The following is a 14,961-nucleotide window of genomic DNA, read 5'->3' on the forward strand; positions in this document are numbered from 1 at the left end:
TACTTTTTAAAGACTTTTAACTGAAGTAGATTTTTGGAGATGTGACGCATATATGAGCATACTTTATTTAATCATATTTGAGGTTTTTGTTGGAGGAACATCCACTCAGCTGTCTGTTTCCTCTTATAGTAAATTTAATTAGTTTAATTTAAAATGTGCTATTTGGTATTTTTCTAACTTGTTTTAACTTCTTCACATTTATTTTACCTTGAACCCTCATCATTCCTGCTGTTTACCTGAAGGAGGATCTAGACGTTAGTAAAATATTCTAATGATTCTTTTCTCCTGGTGAAGGAAATGTTAAATGGTTTAAATAAGATCTCGTCATTTTTTAACCTCCATGTTTCTGGGTTTTTATTTTGAAGGCGGCGGCACCGGAAGTGGCGCTCCGTGCGTAGTTGCTGCCAGCTTAGCGCGCCGCTGGGACGCAGGCGCTTGTTCTTGGTCGCGGCTCCTCGGCTCCGCCAGAGCAGCAGCTGCCGTCGCTTCGCTTCACATCGGGAGGGTGAGCTTCATGTTTGGGCCTCAGAGCTTCGCTTTGACGCTCAGTTTTTATTTAATTTAATTTAATTTAATTGTATTTTCTCTGTGTGTCTCATGGATGTGTGCTGAGAGAAGTTTGCAGGAGTTGTGCGTAATTTGGGAAGATTAATTTTCCATTTTTAAGGCTGTTAGCCAGATGATGAGCAGCGGTTTGATTAATTAGTGTATCTTTATTTACACATTTATGAATTTATTGTTTATTTATTTGTTTATTGGCGGTGTGGAGGAACCCCCCCCCCCCCCCCCACGGCCCCTCCTCCCTGCAGCAGCTGTCCGGTTCGCTGCGCTCTCAGGGGGGATCCAGGTGAATTAAATCTCCCGGCTCTGGCCCGGTAACTTCTTGCGCGGCAGGGAACGAGTCAGACCTGTCTGGTGAGCGCGTCACCCGGCCGGTGGGGTTGTCGGTTCGTCACTCCTCCCTGCCACAACAAGGCGCTTCTTCCCCTTTTTTGAGTGACTCCTCTGCGCTCTGCAGCTCTAAACCCAACAAAGCCACTTCCCCTCCATGCCAGCCAGCCAAAGCCACCACGGTGTGACCCAGAGCGCCAGAGCTGCGGCGCCTCGGCTTCATTCATTCCTAGAAAATGCTCCACCAGCGGAGAGGCGCCTCTTTCAGGCCGTCAGAACCTCCAGAACCTCCATCTTGCTCAGGTTGTGCTCTTGTGTTCTTCGTGTTGCAACGAGGCTTTCCTCTTTCTGCAACAGCCAGCCGTGGGACCCAGCAGCAGCATAAAGATGTTAGCGAAAGACTTTCGTGGTCTAAAGCTGACAGGAAGTCATAAGAAGCAGAACAGCCGCAGGTTTTTCTGATTTCACTTGAAAGGTTCCAGTCAACCCAGACAGAAGTTTTCAGTCCAGAACCAGACCAGTATCAGAACAGGTTTTTATTTATTTATGGATTTTTAACTCTTGCTGGTTTAAAGAAGGTCCTGAACTCAAGCTGGTGCCATCACATGACAGAGAACTCACCAAAGAACCAGGCATGAACCATATCTGCTGTTGCCTTGGACCAAGCAGGTCCAAAATGTGCCTGTTAGGGTAAAGAGTGTCTGAGCATGAACAGTTATTTGTCCTGTGATGGTCTGCTGGAGATGCCTCCCTCCAGCCGTGCATGGCTTGTACCTACATGTTTAGTGGGTGTAACGGGACCGGTACGGTCCAGTAGGGACCAGTAGGGACCAGCAGCTCATTCTGGGGCATCCTAAGGCCCACCTCAACACTAGCAGGCAGAATCTGGACTGATCTGACTTTGACTCCATGCCCTTTGGCTTGCTTGTTGTTTTCCAGCCTGATGTCTTCCTCTGGTCTAAATTCAGAGACGGGTTTAGTTCCAACTATGGGTGGGTATTGCCAACGAAGTCATGATTCGATTCGAATCACAATGCATCACGATACTTGAATTATTGCGATGTATCGCGATGCATTGTGATATTTTCACTGAACACTGTTAGAAAAAAATACAGCCATTACCAGTGGCTGACTGGCTGTGTATGATCTGGATAGTGTCTTCAATTGATACATAACTGAAAGAAACTGAATTCATACATAGCTGTATTTATTGAACGACTTTTGGAGGTATTGCCATGAAAACAAATATTACTGTTACTGGGGTGGACACACTGACAAAAAGTGTTTAGGATTTATAAAACTTAAAATAACAAAATAAAGATAATCAGTGCCGTTTACATGGCCTCAGCTGTCCTTTAAACCAATGAAGTTGTATTTTACTTGTTTTTGGCTGATGTTCGCCAACCATTCATGCAATTTTATTTATTAATTTTTTTAAATTAATAATCGATACTTGGCGTCAAGAATCGATGCAGTAGATCGCGAAAATTAGAATTGCGATGCATCGTCATGACGATTATTTTGCACACCCCTAGTTCCAACAAGCTGATCTTAGCTGTCAGCTCCTAAACAGGCAGTATTTACACATTACAGTGGAAAACGGGCCCCTGATGGCGGCCCCTGTTGGTGCTCTTCACTGGTGGGTAAAATCTGGGACCCATATGGGTTCTATGTGTTTATACCAATTTAAGACTTATTTTACCCTAGATAGGCAACCGTGGTGTTTTTTATTTTATAGGAGGTGTATTTGGTCACTGATGGGTCCCATATAAGAAAGCATCCAGAAACCAGAGCCACATAGTAACTGTCCAGCCTAAATGAAATCCGTATGGGGCCCCCGTTCATGTTGTTGGCAGAACGCATCTCTCTGGTCCGGCGTTCGTTTCTTTGCTGGATCTTAAAGACTTGAGCTTAAGATACAGTTTCTCCGCAGGAGATTGCTTCTTTGGCGCCTTTGCACTTCTTTTAAAATAAAATAAGAGCAAAGATGGGTCAAAAAGACACCCTGGATTGGTATAAATTACGTGTCTGTAATAACGAATAAACACCCAGGATCCCTGACAGAGTAATCCTGAAACATCGGCCTCATTCTCTGCTCTGCTAATGGATCAGGGAGTCCAGCAGGGCCCGGCTAACGGGGGAGCAGGTAGGATCCTGTATGTCTAATGGCTCTTCCTCAGGATGGGAGTGCTGGATTGACTTTCTGGGTGGGATTGACTGTGTGCTTTGGCACTAAATGCACGGAGACGCTGATAGCCTGAAAGCTCAAGGGGCAGTGGGTGCGGCGGAGCCTTTCAGCCTTTAATCAATATGTTCAGGGCTAAATGTCACGCCACACCAAGCAAAGGGTGAGTGAGAGATTCACTCAGCGGCGCTGAAGTGGAACGGGACCCATCGGCCTGCAGGGATGCATCTGAGTACCGGAGAACTGAAGAAGAAACGATGGTTTTACCTTCTTCTTCTTCTCCTCTAAGCTTCTGTTGCTCTCTGACCGTTAGCCGTCTCGTTAGCGCCCCCTGCTGTGAGACTGGTTGGCTAAATATGACATTAGCATGAAAGATCATGAATAAATCAGCACACAATTAAGGCCTCCAAACAATCCTTTGCTATATTGCACAGACTAATGTTGCAATGATGATTTATTCATGTTCTTACCAGAAACACTCGGCTCTCTGGTAACATCCCTTATGATGTATGTTTTAATCCATAAAGTTAATCTTCAAAGTCAATTTCCATCCAATCTGACTGAGGTTGAGCTTTTTTTACAAAGTAGAATGAGGAAAATAATTCAGTCTGGGTGTGCGAAGGCCGAAGAGACGCATCCTGATAGAGCCAACGCTGGTTCCAAGTAATTTCATTTTCATTATAATTTAATTAGCTTCATAATTACGTTTTGCTGTGTGTTGGTCGGTCACATGAAATCCTTAATGAAGACGTTTGTTCTGACGGGTCAAAGTGGTGAAATGACTTTTCTAAGGCTGCTGCCTGCTGGCCACTAAACACTCACTAAGTGCTGATTGCTTTACACACATTTTATTTCTCCACACGGACGCTTTCGCCCGTTCCCAGTAAAGATGGCGGCAGTGAATCGATGTTGAAAGGGTTCTCTGGTTCCCCGTACGCCTCCATCCTCTCCCGCTCCGATAATTCAGTGTCTGGAGGTCAGAAATCTTTATTAATCACCAATAAATCCAGCAGTTTCACCACTAAAGGCTGATTGAAAAGGTTTCTCACCTAAACGTGACGTGCCGACTGGACTCGGGGTTTAAAAAGATTATCTTGTCATGTTTCTGATCTTTAATCGAGTCAAATGAACCTTTCAGATTAGAAATGTCCCTCAGATCTCCGTTGATGCAGAATATAAAGCAGCTGCAGGTTTTTCCATTAAGCTGAAACAATAAAACACTGCAGGCATTTTGTTTATAGGTTTCTAGTGTGCAGACTCGGTCACCGGGGAGGAAGTTTCAATCTAATGCGCTCCTCTGAGCGAGCTTTTAACGCTCCTCGTATCGCCTGCTGCTGAGTGTGGCTGCAGGACTGCTGTTAAACAAGCAGGGGAGGACAAATAATAAAACCCTGTACGACTTTATGCAATCATGGAGAGAAAAAAAGGAAATGTCCTGAAATGTGACACGAAAATATTTAAACCAGATCAGCTTCATCACAGCCGGGTTTATTTATTTTTAAATAAATGTGTCTTAGATTATCTGGTATGCAGTTGATTTAGGCTAAATTCATATTCACTGTTGTTTCAGTCAAATTTAAAATCACAAAAATTTATCATCAACTTATGTTAAAAACTTTATTGCGTTATTTCTGTTTCAATTTTCCTAAATGTTTTGAAAAAAATCCCGAACAAATTTTGACAAAAGTACTAAATATCAATACATCTTAATGAGAAAAAAAAACAAAAAACATTTTCATCTGGCAGAGACGATATGAAAAAGATAAATATTAGTTAAGTTTTGGTTCCTGTGGGGCCCATGCGGGGCCTCAGTCCACATTCTGCTCAGGGCCCCAGAAAACTGTGGACCGGCTCTGGATTTGGAGCAGAAGAAAAACTTAATAAATCAGGCCTGCAGTCACTTTTTCAAACCTTCCCTCTCAGTTATTTTAAATGAGTTGGATTTTTAAAACTGCTACACTAAGTCAGAAAAGTTAACACCCCTCACTTTTTTTGTAAATATTTTATTAGATCTGTTCATGTGACGACGCAGAAGACGTGACGTCTTGATCAGATGCAGCGTTCGGGTTGTAAATTTGTTGTTCCTTCAAAATTCGCCATTAATGTCTAAACTGCTGTCAACAAAAGTGAGCACACCTCTAAGAAAAAAAACACCAGCTTTGGTCCCAATTAGCCATTTTCTCTCCCTGGTGTCATGTGACTCGTTAAAATCACGAGGCTTCAGGTGTGAATGGGGATCAGGTGAGTTAGATTTGCTGTTATCGCTCTCAGACGTTCATCAGAATCTGAATAAATGAGTTACTGCTCTACAGGGAGATGGTCCGGGCTTAGACCTGCTGCCACAGGGGCCACAAAGTCTAACAAAAAGTTACATATTCTGCCTGTTTTAAAATAAATAAATTCTAAATGAGTAAATTCGGTTTCAGAGCTGAGGAGGAATGTGACCCTGGTCGGGTCCGGATGCCGATCGTGTCTCAGTAAATGAATCTATCCGCCTGCTGAGCTGCTGATTGACATCATCTGACTGAAAACAAAGGCGAGATGCTTCCTGGAGTGACGCGGCAGTCAGAGATGTTTGGTGACCAGCGGCTGAGGCGTGCAGCAGTCTGACTTTACCGTAAGGCGCGCCCCGCCCGGCCACGCCCACCCAGCAGTTTTAATCTGGGCAAGAAGCAGGAAGTGTGACGTAACGCCGGCCGGCCGGCGGCTCTAGCAGCACAGCAGCAAAACAAACTTTTCATTTCCTCTTTTATTGAAGCTCTCTGGCTAAAGCGGACAATCAAGCCAGATAAACGTTTACAGCAGATAAAACAGCAGCTGAGTACAAAAACTACGATCCATCATGGTGGACATGTAGGAGCAGCTGTCAGACCTTCAGCTTTACCTGCTTCTCTCATCGCTGTGGAGAAATTCTCACCCAATATTTAATTGTTGCTTCATTTATTGAGCTTGGAAGACGTGCCTTTCCTCACGGCTCTCTTATTTCAGCCCGGTGGAGGTCTGGACTTTGACTAGGCCAGAGCAGAACTTTGATTCTTTTCTGACCTGCTGACTGAGGCCTGTAGAAGGAGGTAGAGAAGGAGTTCTGGGGTTCCTGATTTCTGCTCTAGTGCTGAGTCTGCTGGGACGTCCACTCATGGAAGGACTGGCTGATAAACTTCAGACGGTTTGGAAATGACCTTTGACCCTCCCCAGGTTGATGGGGCATCAGCGGCTGCTTCTCTAACATCATAAATGGGGATTTTTTTAAAAATGTAGATCTGGGGAAACCAAGAGAGAAAATGAGGGTCAAGTGCAGCAACAGTAAAGTCCATTTCCTGTCTGTAAATTAGAGTTTTGAGTAGCGTTGCACCGATACCGATACCAGTATCGGCCGTGGCTCCGATCCACTAAAATGTTGGTATCGGTATCAGTGAGTACCAACAAATAGGCACTGATACCATTTTAATGTTTGTATGTCACTTGAACGCAGCCTTCTCTCTCCAGACACTCACTAGTTCTACTGGATTCACTTTGTATTAATCTTTTTCCTGCTTTAATAAGGTAGCAGTTTGACAAAGCCATGATGGCAATTATTTTACATCCAAGTAGTCTGCAGTTCTTCATATATACACACATCAATTTCAAACAGATGGTATCGGTGTCGGCCGATACTGCACAGCCAGGTATCAGTATCGGGGCCAAAAAATGGCATCAGTGCAACACTAGTTTTGAGTCATTTCTCGTTAAAGATGGCTGGAAAGCTAATGTGCTGTATAACCTGACGCTACCGTCTCCTTGTTATGCTGCTAATTGCTGCTGATTCTGACTTATCCTTTGATGCCATAAACCCTGATTGTCTTTATTACTGGTAAAATGGACACTAGGGCTGCAGACATGTTAATTTTTACAATAATAAAACCGCCTCATTGTTCATATCAAGTTAGCTGTTTTTTTTTTTTTTTTTTTCTGTACCAGTAAACCTGGAACCGCAGTTCTTCTGGGTTCTGGAACAAGACTTTTCTACGTGGTTAAAACATTTTAATAAAAGTATTCTGAGCAATATTGTTGCTATTTTAGATTAACCACCCAGCCCTGTTAGTGTGTTTTTTCTTTTTATTTAATAAGAGCCACAGTTAAATTAGAGCTGCAGGACGAAAAGTTGTTAAGTGAAAATTAGGGCTGGGTGATATGGCCTAAAATATAATCTCTGATTTTATTTTCCTAAATCCGATTAATCAATTTTTTTCCCTCCATTTTTTTCCACAAAATTAAATTATTTAAAAAACTTGACTTCGTGTCAATCGTTTCTTCTTTGAGTCGACCAGAAATCAAAGTGTAACTAAATAAAAGCTGCAAAGCATGCTGGTAAAGCAAGATGGCCGCCCTGCCGTAGTAAACAATGAGAATATAACTAAATGTTTGCTGCTGGTGGTTTTACACAATGAGCTGAGAACAGAATTCACTGCTGTAGCTTCAAACTAACTTAAATAAGTAAATGAGTGAATTAAAGTGCCTCATATTATGGTATGAAAGTTTCCTCTTTACCGTATATTTTCCTAAACATATTCAGCGTCGCTGCTGTTCTCTAGGAAGCCCAACGAGATCAATAGCAAAATAAAATCCTGATTATTAAGAAGAAAAAAATCAGTCTTAAATTGTAAATTCTAATGAATCAATTAAATTGATTTTACCGCCCAGCCTTAGTAAAAAATATTTATGTTGGAGAAAATTGTTAAAATTGTCATCAAAATGAATTTTGCTGTCTGGATTAAAACTGAACAGAAAGGCTTCAAATAAATGAATTAATCAGTTATTTGTTCAAAACCTAGAAATGTCAGTATCTATCAGTCATTTATGAGGAGAAAAGACTAAAAGTGGGTTTGATTTAACATGATCTGGGTGAGACGTTTCCACTCAGCAGGACGAGTGGAAACCTGCACGGCTCCAGTGGAGCCTGAGAAAGTTAACGAGTGGGCGTGGCCCAGATGTCAACTTAATCCTGATTCAGTGCTGACTAAATAATACAAATCCACACGACTTATTTCTAACCACAGCGTTTCACATACCGAGTTTTATTCAATTTAAAGATGTTTTGAAAAATCCAGATACGCCAACCTGTAGCTGTTGTTCGTTAAATGAAGCCAGTAGAAGACTAAAATCCTGCAAATATGGCAGACTAAAGTAAATCAGGTTTAGGTTTGTTGATCACAGGCTGCAGATATTCAGACTGATCTAACGCTGTAAACTGGCTCCGTGTTCCACGAACGTTCAATTTACACGATTACATAAAGTTGCAGCTTCTGCTGCAGACAAATGTGTTTAAAAGTCCAACATCCGTCCATGTGGCCAATGAGGCTGAAAGGCTTTCTATCACTTCAGGAAACAAACTGATCATAGATCTCAGAAGATCTTAAACCACATAAATGCTGCTTCGCTCAGATTTCTAAGCATGCCATTAGAAAGTGGCTCCTCCTCTTTATCAAACCACAGAGTTTGATAAGTTCTGGGCTGCAGAATATTACGGGCTTGGTTTTTGGTTTTTGGAGCCTGTAGCAAACTCTGAGCTCTGGAGACGAGCGTCCCTGAGGGAAAACTGATTATAGAATATACAACTTGGAGCTAAATTCTGATTACAGCAGTCATATTATTCACATATAAAGCAGCATGAGAACATTAAAACAGAGCATTAATAACGTCAGCTGCTCTGCATGTTAGTCAATATTAATCAGCTTTCTCCGTCACTTTCTTCTGCCACCCACAGTCACATCGATCACAATCTCCCCCTCCACCCACTTATCTCATCTTCTTCATGTCGCCTCCTCCTCCTCCTCCTTCCTCAGACCCTCCTCCTCTATCTTCCTCCTCATTCCCTCCGTTCTCCTCAGACCAGAACCTTCTCCTGCTCTGGACCCAAACCCTGGATCTTTTACCCACTTCCTCTGGTCAGATCCAGACTTAAAACTGACCCCTTCCCTGTGATTGCACCGCTCCAGATAACTTATTTTATGTATATTTTTATCAGTTTTTCTTTTCTTTTAACGGTGATTCTGAACTTTATGAAAGGAGCCTGTAAATAAACGCATTATAAACTGGGTCTATATCTGCCGTCGGTATGAACACATTCATGGCTGATTATAAACCTTTCTGCTGCGTGTTTTTATTCAGCTGCGTGTTTTTATTCTGCTGCGTGTTTTTATTCTGCTGCGTGTTTTTATTCTGCTGCGTGTTTTTATTCAGCTGCGTGTTTTTATTCAGCTGCGTGTTTTTATTCTGCTGCGTGTTTTTATTCAGCTGCGTGTTTTTATTCAGCTGCGTGTTTTTATTCAGCTGCGTGTTTTTATTGAGCTGCGTGTTTTTATTCAGCTGCGTGTTTTTATTCTGCTGCGTGTTTTTATTCAGCTGCGTGTTTTTATTCTGCTGCGTGTTTTTATTCTGCTGCGTGTTTTTATTCAGCTGCGTGTTTTTATTCGGCTGCGTGTTTTTATTCGGCTGCGTGTTTTTATTCGGCTGCGTGTTTTTATTCAGCTGCGTGTTTTTATTCTGCTGCGTGTTTTTATTCAGCTGCGTGTTTTTATTCAGCTGCGTGTTTTTATTCTGCTGCGGGTTTTTATTCAGCTGCGTGTTTTTATTCTGCTGCGTGTTTTTATTCAGCTGCGTGTTGTCGGGACGTGTTTGTAACCTCGCTGGAGGCTGCAGCTTCCTGCTCGCTGCACCACACAGACCCGTCAGAGGAAACTTCTCAGAACTTGACCCAGTGGCCTGCTCTCTTTCCTCCGGCTGCCGCTGCAGGCCTGCATGCAGGCGTCACTCCTGGCCGCTAGGGGGCGCCACCAGGTTGCAGCTTCCACCTCCATGTTTGCTGGAAAGTCCTGATTCTTCCTCTCTAGATGCTTTACATCTGCAGTCAGTGTGATGTAATCTGGTAACCTTTAAGTTAATTTAAAGTCTGTTGGACGTTGACTTTGTGTTTTTTCTTTTAAATTTCTGTGTTATTTCCTGAGCAACGCTGGGACAGACTTCCTGCTGAAAAGCAGAACACACCCACCCAGTCACTATAAAAACATGATGCATTTTCCTCCTGGCACTCGTTTGTTGTTTCGGCCGTTCTGAAAACACGTGTTTCCTTCACTAAAGGGAAAAGTGAAGCTCTAACAGTCTGAAGTGTTGGTTTGGCAGCTTGGAGACAAATATTTCTCCCTCTCCAGCTGAGAAGGTGTCCCAGACAACGAGATCTGATCTGTGTCTAATGAGTCAGGAAACCCATTAAGAAGTCATTCAGTCTGAAAACACCAAATCGATCTGCAGCAAACGGCGGTCAGTCTGCTGGAGACTCGTTTTTATTTAAATAACATAACATTAACCCTAATTAACCTTTCTATTAATGCGTTAATGTGCTGCCCATACTACTCTGGAGGTTTTTTTACTCTGTTTTAGTATCTCTGCACCTCGCAGTTTGTCTCCTACTGACCACATGTTTGCACAGCATGACTGTGAGGCATTTCATGCGGCGCAGCGACTTCTTCTAGTGTTCTGTGAGTTCTGCAAAGCTCAGCTCTAAGAAAACTGCCTGAACATAATAAGTCTTTGCTTATTTTCCAGTACTTTTATAACTTTTTCCGCAGCACAATGAGCATATATGTGCCACTACGCTTCAAATGTGTAATACATTTAAAGTTTATTTACACATCACCACCTTTTTAAAAATGTGAAGATGCTTGTAAAGCAAACAGCAGGTAGCAACTAAAATAACTAAATCAGATAAATGAGACTTATGACTTTTTTAAATGGACAATTAAAAGACCAGAAACAAGAGAGACGCATTCACTGCACTTGCCTAAAAGTCTGTCTCATGAGTTTAATTAATTTATATTTTTGACCTTTTTGGGGCTTATTTATTTTATTATTATATGTATGAATACGTCTTTTTATCGTAGCTGTAGAGCAGCTGTATTGTTAGGTCCCTCTTGAAAAATGTATTCTTAATTATATTTTTTTAACAAAGGTTAAATAAGCTCAAGTCAAATTTTATCAGCTAAAGTAAAGTCTTTACTAGTTGCTTTGCTAGCCAGCTTGTTTTGTATAAAAACAAGTTAACTAGCTACTAACTAGCTGCAATGAGGGAGACACTCTCATTTTAACCAGAACCACCTCGTTCTGATCTTATCCTACAGCACCTCTGCTTATTAGGTAGTTAATCGTGTCTAATAGTGTTTTCACGCTACTAACATTTCAGACTTACCGAAACCAAGAAAATACTTTATCCCATTTTTTTAAGGCACAGGTTTCTATCTGGTTAGCAAAACACATCATTAATTACACTGAGACAAACTTTTTTTTATTAAGGGAAAACCAGTAAGAAAGGGACAATTCAGCCTTTGTTTAGAGAAATATGTAATTTAAATGTCACTTCCCTTTTTGGCAAAACGGTAGAAAAGATAACACCTGGTTAAAGTGTTCAGTCATGTAACTATAAATGTAATTAATTATCTTTAGTGCGCCACTCTGTGCTTCCATTTATCTGCCGGTTTGCTGATGATACAAATATAACGTTACTACTGAGGAATGAATAAATAAAATAATATTTTATCAGAACAGACGTGGACAAAACGTTGTAAACGAGGATCTGGTCCATGTAAATTTATGCAGCGGTGTAATTTCTGTCTCTGGTATAGGTTGGAGTGCTGTGTGAAAAAATGTGATCCAGCTTTTTTAGCTCAACTACACGTCTGCCTTTTTTATTTTTGTCTACTCTCTTAAATATTTTTAAGATGTGTTTATTGTGTTAAACTTTGAGAAAGCCACTTTATGGGTGGAGCCCTTCTTGGTATAATGGTAAGACGTCTTTAGGATTACATGCTGAAGTCAGCATTTCTGGGGTTCCAGTCGTACCTGGTGACCTCGTCTGCTCCCTGTTTATTATGAAGCTAATATTTAATCAGTTTGTTTTGAAATGGTAAGAATATGATATTCTCTTTTTCTGAAGTTCAGTTTATAAATAAAATTTAGCAAGCCAAGTACATGCCTATATATTTAAAGTAATTTAATTACTTAATTTAATGCATCGAGTGGCAACAATTTGGCAAAAATATTGACTTGACCACCTTAAAGGTGCATAGCTGTATTATTTGACTTCTTTAATTTATACATCAGCAGCTCACTCTGGTTGCATACAAAGATTTTATGAAATATTATCACGTCCTGCTGGAGTATTGGTTGTTATTTTGGTGTTTTATTCTTTGTTTTTGCTCAATTTGCGAGTAAATAAGGCCTTCCATGTTAATTTACGATATTAATGGAAGTGCGTACTGAGCATGCACAGCAGAGGTTAAAACAAGGAAGTAGCTAACGGCTATTAGCATCTCCAGGTGAAACAATGCAGAAAGGTCCAAGATCCAGTGGGAAAAAAAAGGCCAAAATAAATGATTCCAGGACAGAAAAGCCAGGAATGTCTCTGGGAATACAGTCTGATCGTTGTTGGTAAACCTGCTGAGGCTCAGATGTGACGCAGAGTTGACTGACGTCAGTAAATGTTCTGATATGAGGCTCTTAAAGTTGCTGTAGATCGTTTATATGTAATTAATAATGTTGGTCTTCGATCATACCAAGCTACCGCTTTGCTGCGAGGCATTGAAGAGGATCAGGCTCGGTCTGGCCTTATTTAATTTAGATTTATTAATTAAACAAACTGGCATTATAACAGTTCTGTGATACTGTCACTAGATGGCGCCACGTCTGTTTACGTCTGCTGGGGCTATTTATCCACAAAAAGGACCATAAAACATTATTAGGATGGAGGCTTGATGTATATAACCTTATTTTATCATGATTAAACATTTTTTTATATAAGCATATAACGTGGCTATGTACCTTTAAACCCATTAGAACTATGTGATATGTTAAAAAAGTTTCACAGAACATTTTTATGTTTTTTTTTTATGTGACACAACTATTGCAACCTTACAGTTATGACGTCTTAATTGTTAAATTGTTAAATATAGTCAGTTTTTTTGTTTCCTACCTTCTGACCCCGTTTACCTGTCTGTGCTCACCTTAAATCTCTGCACCTGTAACAACATTTTCTCTTTCAATAACTATCATAATTTGATAATTGGGAGTGTTTTAAATGCTTAGGTTGTCTTCCTCCCAGCTGCCTCACCCTAAAGTGTTGCACATGTTGTCACCTGTTGAATATAAATTTGTCACCTCAGATGAACTATAAAAGCAAACTAAATCAGGAGAAATAGTCTTTACCCTCCACAACAAATACCGCAGCAGGCGGCTTTATATTTTCCTAGTGTTTTTCAGTGCCTTGCAAATAATTTTTGTTTAATTATGTAACCAAAATATAAGAAATGAAAGTTTTTGGCCTCCTAAATATCAAAAGTCCCTCTGGATCCACCCAAACTGGGGATCAGTGGGTCCTCAATGCTTTAGGAAGGCTGAGGTTTAGTTTCCGGCTCAGTTTTGTTGCACCAAGCTGTGAAGATGAAGACAAACTCTGCGTTTGTGTGGGCCGCAGTGTGAATGCTCTGGTCCTCCTCTGGAATGTCAACAATGAATTCTCGCAGATACGCTCATTCCTCTGGTTTCACTCACACCCACTTCCAGAAAATTCAGCAGGTTCAACCTGTTTGCAAAGTCGTTGGTCTATTCAGTCATACCTGTAGCCCATGTTGTCATTTAGTTTATACTAAAAAAAAAACACATTTTATGTTTTTATTCCAGTGTTTTAAAATCATTTAAACAAATTAGCTTAATCTAAGGAACTGGAAAAAAATGCAGAAATATACATTCAGTGTAGTTTTAATATTTAGACACATTAAAAGTTAAAATAGAAACATATTTGTAGAATTCCATGTGACTGATGTGCACCAATCAGATGGGAAGAAAAAATGCTGAATCATTTCCGTCTGTCATACGGTGCATGACGCATAATGTTAGCGTTATATAATTATTAATGTCTTTACAGACATTTCTGCTGTTACACACACTGTGGAGCTCCTGAGGGTCTTTACTGTGCTGACAGTCCTGGTTCTGGGTTTTTATAAAGCACCAACATGTGGCCTGCGGGCACCAGGTAGCCCCCCAGGACCACATGTGAGGCCCTCAGACCTGTTAAGAAATAGCAGTGAGTTGCATCTAAAATGTAATTTTATTTAGTTGCTCTTCCTTTTTAATCATACTTGTATTTACATAGATTTAAAATGATTAAAGCATTAAAAACATCTTTACATAAAGTTAAGATGAGCTGACTGCACAGGTAGCCCTTTTTATGACACAACACCAATGAATTAGCGCTTATCTTCTAAAAGGTCGGTGACGCCTGTTATAAAGTGATCAGATGTGTTTTTATACTTTCTAACGAGCTATAAAAGTTACTTTAAAACCAACAGACTTTCTACTGTTTATTTGCCACAGTTGATTAGCTTAGTTTATGTCTGTGTCCGTACAGGTGGAGCGGATAATTATTTGTTAATCTACTGGAAATATTGCGTTGTTGTGTTGGCAGTGGTTGCCACCGATGCAGAGCTTGTTCAGCGTTGGCAGCAGGTGGGTTTGAGAACACCTGTTTACACGTTGAGGTGAAGATTAAACCCCACTGAGGAGCCGTGGTGCGTTTTCTAACATTAAAGAAAAGATTAGCAGCCACAGAACGGATCGACTCCAAGTTTCAAATCAAGAAGTTAATCTTCTTATGAAAATGTATAATTTTATTAAACACACAATAAGCAGCTAACTTTGAAGACACACCACTTTTACCCCTGTGAATATATATATAAAAAAGGATATTCCTACAATATAAATCATATTATATAGATATCGATAATTATCAACAAATTGAAAACATGTATTTTAAGTGCAGCCCTGACCATTTTATGCTGTTGCTTTAGTGACTTATTTTT

General features: G+C 40.6%; 1 protein-coding gene across 1 annotated transcript in view; it reads left to right on the forward strand.

Annotated features, from left to right (window-relative positions):
* Window positions 1-403: 403 nt before the first annotated feature.
* LOC118556853 (phospholipase D1-like) overlaps window positions 404-14,961 on the forward strand; it is a 63,194-nt gene continuing 48,636 nt past the window's right edge. The window contains exon 1 of the mRNA XM_036125346.1: window positions 404-505. The gene's annotated coding sequence lies outside the window, so the exon portion shown is untranslated. The remainder of the gene's footprint in view (window positions 506-14,961) is intronic.

Source organism: Fundulus heteroclitus, chromosome 21 (assembly GCF_011125445.2).
Source record: "Fundulus heteroclitus isolate FHET01 chromosome 21, MU-UCD_Fhet_4.1, whole genome shotgun sequence".
NCBI lineage: Eukaryota > Metazoa > Chordata > Actinopteri > Cyprinodontiformes > Fundulidae > Fundulus > Fundulus heteroclitus.